This window comes from Erigeron canadensis, chromosome 9 (genome assembly GCF_010389155.1).
Source record: "Erigeron canadensis isolate Cc75 chromosome 9, C_canadensis_v1, whole genome shotgun sequence".
Taxonomy (NCBI): domain Eukaryota; kingdom Viridiplantae; phylum Streptophyta; class Magnoliopsida; order Asterales; family Asteraceae; genus Erigeron; species Erigeron canadensis.
The window spans coordinates 928,384-938,444 of record NC_057769.1 but is presented as its reverse complement, the minus strand read 5'-3'; positions in this window follow the sequence as shown (position 1 = coordinate 938,444).

The window sequence follows — 10,061 nt, the reverse complement described above, 5'->3', positions numbered from 1 at the left end:
GATGTATTTTTGTTAGTCCCTCTTGGCTCTTGTCATGTGCTCTTTATGAGAGAAATGGCATCATGAAATGCGGCTTTAATGAGCCTTCATATATACGTACGTAGTTGATAATTAAGAAAGTTAGGTGATCAAAGTAACATCACTTCGTCACCTGGTTTATAGAGTTATTTACAAGTGGTTTTATATTAAATATTTCTAATTGGATATCTTGGGAGTGGTAGAGAAAGGATGTAGATAGATGGATTAATTAATTATACATATGTTACCGTGAATTAATATGTAATTAACTAGCTTAATTTTCTAAAAAACATACGTAATTAAGAACTCCTTTCAAAAGGATACCCTAAAAAAAAAATTATAGAATAATGTGTTAATTATATGTATGATAAGGCTGTTTGTTGACGAAATATCCTCCAGGGTCCAACGGTGAATCATCTGTAAACCATGTTCTTGCATGTTCATGCTCATATATGTGCGTACCAATTTTATATTTACACATATACAAAGAAAATAAAAATGTGTGTTTTGACATTTTCTTACATGTTTTTCTCCTGTCATATTTCATTCCAATAACAATGATGCTATACTTTTCTGTATTAACCATTTAACACTATACAAGAAATGTAACACAAATAGAATTTATTAGTCAATTCACAATATGAAACTCAATAAATTTTTAATCTTTAAAAAAGGTACGATAAGAGAGCATCAAAGAATAAGAATATAGGAGTATCAAAGAATAAGAATTTTCTTAGTGATATGTACCCAACTTTAATATATGAGGTACCAAATTACTCTTCTCCAATAAGTTTGTTTCATAATGCATTATATATAATAGTGTTTATGCTTTCTGTTTTTGGATATGTATCTTATATAATCTGCTTTTCTAATATCCATAACGTTTTATCCAGCTGAATTATTGTTATGCCAAACAAAAAACTACAAAAGTGTGTAAAAAAGCGTCATTTTAGATCTTAAATACACAAAAATACAAAAATAAGTGTTAAGTTTCACCTTTTATTCATTTTATATAATTCACCCATGTTTTATTTTTATTATAGAGTAAACAACAACTAAAACATGGCAGAAATTTAAAATGGTAAAAATGTAAGGAATAAAGTGGTAACAGAAGGAATAAAAGGATCGTGTTTCCACTGCAACACACAACACTCATTTTTGTTTGTCATACAAACTATAATAGAATAATATTAGAAATTAAGTTATGTTTCACACATATTAAACTAACAGAATCATACAATAATTTGTCCTCCATGACAGGATGACATTTGAACTTTCAAAGAACCAGAAAGAAATTAAGGAAAACTTTTAATTGTTCATCAGTTAAACATCATGACAATTAATAAGAGTAAACTTTGCCCCTCTAGAATTTGAACTTGGATCTTTCCAGGCTCAAAACCCTCTGTAGGATATCGTAATTTGTATGAAAAATGCTAAATCTACAAACAAATAACAAACAAAAATTTACAACTGACTTGTCAAGTGAGTTAGACCAATCAAAATAAATTAATTTTCTCTTTCATTTTTTTTCTCCCTATTCTAATGGTGACACATGAGTTAGTACAGCTGTTGTTTGTAATTTGTTAGTATCCATAGCATTGCTCAATTTGTATTTTCCAAAAATTAATTGATTAAGTGTATCATTAAAACTATATGATCCAGTTTGATGATTACATTAGCGTGATATCGTTTTTTTCAACTCATCACAAACACATTAAACATTCTAATGCGACAACTATTTAACATCGTCTAACCACCCATTTTCATAACGCATGTCGCATGCTTTTATTAATTAATAAATAGAACCATTCACAAAATTTAAACATCTAACGTTTTAAGCAAATACGTATTTTAAAGTCTAGTGTGATCTTATATAACAATAAATTAAAGTGCGTTTAAAGATCCAACCACTCCAAAAGGGTAGTGATGAAATCCAATAGAGGGAAAATTAACTTTACACTTTTACATAGAAATCATTTGCTTTGTTAGAGAATATGTTATATTGAGATATAAAGATTTGGCTTTTTCATACCTTTATTCGTAGAATTTATTCGGTGTCATAATGCCTTCAAATATATTTATGGAAGTAGTCAAACCTAAAAATAAAACAAACAAAAATTATTAATCACTAGAAATCTAAAAGAAATATGTTATTGTAACTACAGCCAAAATCTCATATACAATTTTTACGATCAATCGTTTCAAAATCATTATGCTTAACTTGTAGCTAGTCATATATATAATGGGAAATGATTAATCTTATAATTTAACAAGGATAACAGAAACTTTTTCCCTTAATTGTTTCTCGTGATAAGTTCTTATTTAATTTCTATCATTGTAGGTGTAAAAGACAACTTAAACATATAAAAGGTTTAAATTTCACTCATGTCCCGTTAATCATATCTATACTTCCTTATAAAATCTATTGGGTGGTGAGTTTTTGGGACATGCAAATTTACTTTATTGCCCCTACACACCCATTATTTTCTACCCATGCTCTTCCATATTCAATAGCTGTCTTTCTTTGGCTAACACTCTCTTTTTTCTTTGGCAAACAATTAAGGAAGTAATACACAAATTGACCAATAATAAAGAGTCAAAAAACAAAATAATCGTGACATGAGAAACTTTGTTCATGGTATCCACCGCAACGCGCAGGTACCATGCTCATATAGGTTTATGTATTTTATTTTTTCTCATATTAGTTGGGAGATTGATGATTTGTGGAAAATTGATGATGAATATCCATTTTATGAAACCTCAACCTCAAGAACCTTTGCCAAAATAGACTCTTCATCTATTGACCAGGGAGGAACCTACGTTGAAGATATGAATAGCTCGAGTTAGAAGTCTATTCCATACATCATACATGTAATTTAATTTTTTTTATTTTTAAACTGTGTTTTTCTTATTCACGTTATCAATCAAAGTATGAGTACAATCAATGTGGTAACTCGAAACTTTTAAAAAAGATTCGCAACAATAAACTTATATGTTTGTATCTTTGCGACTAATTGCAAAATGAAAACTGTTAAAACAACAAAACTGCTAACAATAACCAAAATCAATAATAAAAAAAAGTTGTTAAAATTTTTATCAATTTAATTGTAATCGTTATAATGTACGGATACAAGATTAGTGTGTAAGAATTTATACTGTGATTCCTTTCAATTATGTTTTTGTCACTGTTATAGAGTCACTATATATATATATATATTATACTAGGTTTTTGACTCGCACGATGCGTGAGTTGTTTAAAACACCGCACAATAACGAATCATTGGTAAAAGAGAAGATATGTTTATAGATAATTGAATTATAATGTAAACTTCATAAATAGGTTGGTAAAAAACAAAAGAATTCACAAATTAAAAGGTGATGATTTATCGAATCACAAATGAGGCAACCCCAATATTCAGATTCGTGAAAACTATGATACATTAACATTGTAATCAAATGCATATACCAAAACACATGTCAAAACTGCACTTTGTATGCAAGGGTTTCCTAAAACGCAAATGAATCACAAAACCATCTTTAGTAGCTTCCTATTCATATGCAACAAACTATACATAGTTTATGATACTTGTGATAGGAATAAGTCGCACACATTTTACTATCTAAAAGATTAAATATAAAATAAAATGTATATTTTAATTTCCATCTCTAATTTACAATAACGTGTTAGGAATTTGGTGTAATTGTACCATCCATAACATGTACCCCCTGAACATCAGAACCAAGAATTTTCTAGTCAAATCCAGGATCTTCCAATTTGATTTTTCCATTTAGGTCATCCGCTAACTTGTCTACTCCTCTCCATGGAGCAACCGAAGCATTTGTTCCATAACAATACATACCTATAAAATTGCTATATCTTACGAGTGAAATGATAAAAGAGTTAATAAATGTGTAGAAAGAGTCCTACATGCTAAAGAAGAACGAAAAAAACCTTAAAAAAACTTAACTTCTGTAACTATAAACATAATAAACCCATATCAAAGTCCTAATTATACGACTTTAGTATGATATATTAGAGGCTTAAAGTTCACCTTTCTATCAATCATGAGGATGGCCGGATAGACTTGTTCCCCATATAAAGTGCTTCAGTCAACTGGAGTGAAAGAATCTCGAGGAAAATAAATAGGTATAATAACGGTCACCTAAAAATTAGAAGATATGATCTATTTTCTCTGGACTACAGAAAGAGGACAAACCACGTAATCCTTTATTTAACTCAATGTTGGTATATTAACACATATGTCCTATTTAATCAATCAAAATGAGACCAATTTTCTAAAATGCATCTGCTTTTCGAGTTTGATGTAGCCGGTGACAATGATTCATTAGAATTTGATTATTTAGTGAATTACTTATATGAAGTGTATGAAAAGTTATATGTATAACTCAAGCTACATAGTTTCCAATAAAAAAAAACAATAATTCAGTCAAGAAATAGATAACTTGATTTACAACATCATGTCAACCATGGATGTCGCCAATTACCAAAGAAACGAAAAAATGTAGTGGTTACCCACGTTGTGTATTTCAGAAGACCCAAAAATCTCTTCAGATTTCACTTTTGCAAATCCAAGTGAAGGCACAAGTCTCCATAGCGGTAACTACTCATAAACATTCTTAACACAAAATGGGAAAACTAATCAACTATGCAGAAGCAGATTAACATAATTTACATTATTTTTTGAGCTATACCATATATTGTTGCAAATAGAATGAAAGCAATTACACCACTATGCTTGAATAGTTGAATGTTATTCCACATATACCTAACAAATGCGAGCAATCGTATACATAGTCTCCTGCCAGAGTAATTAGGGTTATGAATTGCATAACAAAAGGTTGGTGAAAGGGTTATTTAAACAATTAAACATGTAACTAAATCGGTGTAAATAGAAGTTTGAAGAGGTTTATAAGAGGTTTGGAATTGGGAAGCAAGTAATAAATCTGATAATGAATTAAACACATAACCACATATTAATAAAGTTAAACAAAAAGGAACCTGGAACCTTCATACCTTAGAAGAAATAACATATTCTAGCAACTTCAGAGAAGGGTTTGGTTTTTTACAATTCTACAGGATATAGTAATCAAAGAAGAGGGGGTTTAAGGTTAAAAAGCTTGCGGGTCGTTAGAGATAAGCGGGTGGGCTTTAAGGTCCGCGCGTAGAGTTAAAATAAATATTGTAGAAAAATTTTGAAGACACCACGTTGGATTTAATCTTACGTGGCCTAGTTTTAATACACCTTTAAGTTGAAGAGGGCTTTATAATGTTTGTTTAACTACTGTTTTAGTAATTATATATATATATATATATATATATACTATATTATAATACTATATACTATATTATAAAGCAGATTTCTCCTAGATTTTCAACATTGAACTTGAAATTTTCAATATTGATTTTAAGTACTTCCCCAAAATGCCCCTCCTATCTATTATATATTTACCTAAAATAACTATAACACCCTTTCTTTCTCTCCTCAAATCTCAATCAATCATTTTTTTTTATCTCCTCCATAAATCATTTATTCCTCCAATTCATTCAAAATCTTTTATCTCAAAAACCGTACATCGATAAATTATAAAAATTGTATGGGTGTTCTTAAAATTTCATGCTTTTTCATTAGAGTTGTCATTCGATATACTTTCAACAAATTTTTAAATCCGAGGGCGGAGCCCGTACGGCTAAGGCATTTGACTATCATACTCTATGACATATCAACTCCTATAACCTATCACATTCTATGACCTAGGTATCACCACCACTATCTCACCGCCGCAACGCACAGGTACTTGCTCTCGTTATAAAAAAGCAAATAGAGTTTCAACTTTCAATTTCAACAATATACACATGATAATACATAATGTACCATACATCAATGCCTACAACTTTCTCTGTAACCCATAAATCATATTATTATTCGAATTCTTTCAAAATCTTTTATTTTTTAAAAACCGTAAATCGATAAATTATAAAGGTTATATGGGTGTATGGGTGTTCTTAAAATTTCATGCTCTTTCATTAGAGATGTCATTCGATATACTTTCGACGAATTTTTAAATCCGAGGGCGGAGCGCGTACTGCTATGACACTTTATGACATATCACCTACTATGACCTACCACCCTCACCATCTCACCGTCGCAACGCGCGGATACTTGCTCTCGTATATAAAATACGTAAGAGACCAGCGTTAATCGGTGGTAATACGGTTTTGACAACGGTCGCCGCCTATGCATGACTTGGCAGCAACGTATGCTGTATTGATAAATGAAAATGACAGGTTTGGTCCCCCACTTTTTGTGAAACTACATGTTACCCCGTCCGTCAATACATATGGTACTATAGTGAACCTTTGACATAAAGGAATTCATGTGCCCGATATTTCTACTTATGTTTCAATTCGACCATAAATTGAAAAAGCGTATGGGATACCATATCTATATCTATATAGGTGACTATATATGACTTTCATGTACCACCAATATCTCATTCAGCCTCTTTCTTTACAAACATTAATGAAGTTCAAACAAATTTAAAGGCTTTTAAATTTTTTAAAGTAATCAAGACTTCATTCATCATTGTTCAAAATTAATTGTTGATGGAAATGACCATTATATATATATATATACTAGCACGTTACCCGCGCAATGCGGCGGTAGTCGAGGCGGTGATGATGTGGTGGTAGATGCGACTATTTATGGTAGATGAGACGTCGATTGATGTAGATTATTAATGGGGATATTTTAAAAATAAATGATTGATAATATAACTTAATCATTAATGTTAAGGAGTAGTATAAGTAAAAATATTTTAGTGCTAAGTAAAAATATTACATATTTTAAGGGTGGTAGATGAAAATATTACATGGAAGAGCATTTTAGACATTTCCCCCCATGTAACTTTCAACATGAGGGTAATTTTATTAATAAGTAGTATAGATTATTGAAACTGGAATACTCGATATAATACAATAATTACATTATTTAAAATAAAGTTTAAATTCTTCCTTTTTTTAACATACATTCATCTCATGCAAGAATTCAACTTAATTTAGTTGGTTTTTTTGACGCAATATATGATTTCTAGCTCGTGGCTGGCGACTTAACAAAAACCAACTCCATCTTGGGATTTTTACTAAATGGAGTTAATTTTTTATATTACGAGCATACTACCCGTACGTTGCGGCGGAATTTTGTTTTAGGAGTAACAATTTGTTATAAGGGTAGATACGGTACGTAATTCAGTGTTGTAGTGTACAGATGACCATTTTGAGACCATGTATATAGTGAAAGGGGTTTTTTGAAGAAAAAAAAAAAAGTATGCTTAATTTTTTAAGACATACCATAAATAAAATTTCAAAATGTTTTATAAGAGAGTATATATATATATTGGTACCAAACACCATGATCACCCAATGAAGTTTTAGATAAATGGTTTTGATGGGATGTTTTCGTACTATAAATTTGTGTTTAGATAATAAAAAATGTCAGTACTATTTACGAGAAAAATATTGTTCATTGATTTTTCTCGTTTAAGAGAAAGAGTGTCGTTTTTGCCTAACCTAGCTTGTGATCGATAAACCTTGTAGCGACTACTCTTGATTTCTTAACAACGGATGAAACTGCGAACAAAGTTTTAGTATAAGGAATTAACATAATATGGCCATTTTTATTAGTTATAAATTAAGTTTATTGTATATTTGTATTGTGATAATAACCAAGGGAGCGAAAATTTATTGAATTTTACATGAAATTAATCAACAGAAATATTGGGGGCAGAATTATGGCATGTAGGTCACCGACCTTCCACCACCTCATATATATGCTTACGAAGATGTATATGTTACTATTTCTATACTCTATATTTCTAATGGTTGTTAGGCCACATAAATCACTTAATCTCGTTGATGATTTGAAGAATTCGAAATAAGTTCTCTTTTTGGTGTATCTATACGCTTTAATAAAATAAAAAAATGTGATGCATGCAGAGATAAAAATATTTCTAGGACCTACTAATCGATCTAGATAGGGCATATGTATAGGTTTGAATATACTGAAAGAGGAAAGACTAACAAATAGTACTGCCATGTGGTTTATTTCTTATTCTTTTTAATTTTTGTAGTTATTAGCATATATAACTTTTTTGAAAGTTTAGGAAATTTAGTTGACTTTGACGGTTTCCACTACCCAAAATGCTCTTTTCTAATTATTTTTCTAATTCAAGGATTTGTGGTAAAGTTAAATCTTACGTTATGCTAGCTCTTGATGAATCAAAAAGAGTAAAACTGTAGTTTTTTCTATCCGGAAATAAAATATGAAGGTACGTTTTTTTAATTGGCCTAAAAAGACACGACTAGAACCTATTTATTTATGGACACATGATAATAAATCATTTATGCACAATTTATTTAATTAATTTTATGTCTCATACGTCTCTTTAGAAATTAACCCTTGGTGCATTAATGACGCCGAAAATGAGACGAAAGAAACAACTGAAAATGATTGTCCAAACGTGTTAACTAATAATGTGATCTAATGTTTACGCACGCATGACTATATATATATATATGTGTATATATATATATATTGAGGATCCTGGAAGAAGGTGTCTTAAGGAGAGAAGGGAGAGAAGGTCCTATTAGCTAATCAGAACGCGACATGTGGCAAAATTTAAAAAAAAGTGCGATGGCAATTTTGTAAATAAATGAAAGTTTTGTGAAGCTTGGTCAGTTTGAGATCTCAGTGGGTTGGGTCAGCTTGGATTAGGTTAGCTTGAGTTGGATCAATTTTGTTTGGTTCAGTTTGATCAGTCAGTCTGGGTCATTTTGTCTGGGTCAGCTTGGAGTCATGTCAGGTTTAGGCCAGCTTGGGGTCTGGGTCATCTTTGGTCATGATTGGGTCAGCTTAGGGCCTGGGTCGGGTCAGTTTGGGGTCTGGTCAGGTTGGTTCAGCTTAGGGTTCGGTCAGCTTGACACAATTTACACATAATCTACACAAATGTAGATTATGGGTTTTGGGTCAGCTTGGGGTTAGGTCAGTTTGGGGTCTGGGTCAGGGTTGGGTCAGCTTGACACACAATCTACACAAATGTAGATTATGGGTTTTAGGTCAGCTTGGGTTCTGGGTTGGGTCAACTTGGGTTCTGGGTTGGATCAGCTTGGGTTCTGGGTTGGATCAGCTTGGGTCAGGTTGGGTTAGCTTGGGGTCTGGTCAGGTTGGGTCAGCTTAGGGTTGGGTTAGCTTGACACAATTTACACATAATCTACACAAATGTAGATTTATCTACACAAATGTAGATTATGGGTTTTGGATCAGCTTAGGTTCTGGGTTGGGTCAGCTTGGGGCCTGGTCAGGTTGGGTCAACTTAGGGTTGGGTTAGCTTGGCACAATTTACACATAATCTACACAAAATGTAGATTATGGGTTTTGGGTCAGCTTGAGTCACGTTGGGTCAGCTTCGGGTCTGTGTCAGGTTGCATCAGCTTGGGTTCTGGGTCAGGTTGGGTCAGCTTGGGGTCTGGTTAGGTTGGGTCAGCTTGGGGTTGGGTTAGCTTGACACAATTTACACATAATCTACACAAATGTAGATTATGGGTTTTGGGTCAGCTTGGGTCACGTCGGGTCAGCTTCGGGTCTGTGTCAGGTTGAATCAGCTTGGGTTCTGGGTCAGGTTAGGTCAGGTTGGGTCAGGTAAGGGTTGGGTTGGGTCAGCTTGGGGTTGGGTTGGGTTAGCTTGGGGTTGACCAAGCTGACCCAGAACCTAGGCTGACCAATCTGACCACCCAAGCTGACCCAGAACCCAACCCGACCCAGAACCCAAGCTGACCCAGATCCCAGGCTGACCAAAAGTTTCATTTATTTACAAATATGTCACCGCACAATTTTTTTTTAAAAACGACGTGTCACACTCTAATTGGTTAATATAACCTTCCCTCCCTTCTCTCCTTAACACACCTTCTTATTTGATCTCTTATATATATATATATACACTAGGTTTTTGACCCGCGCGATGCGCGA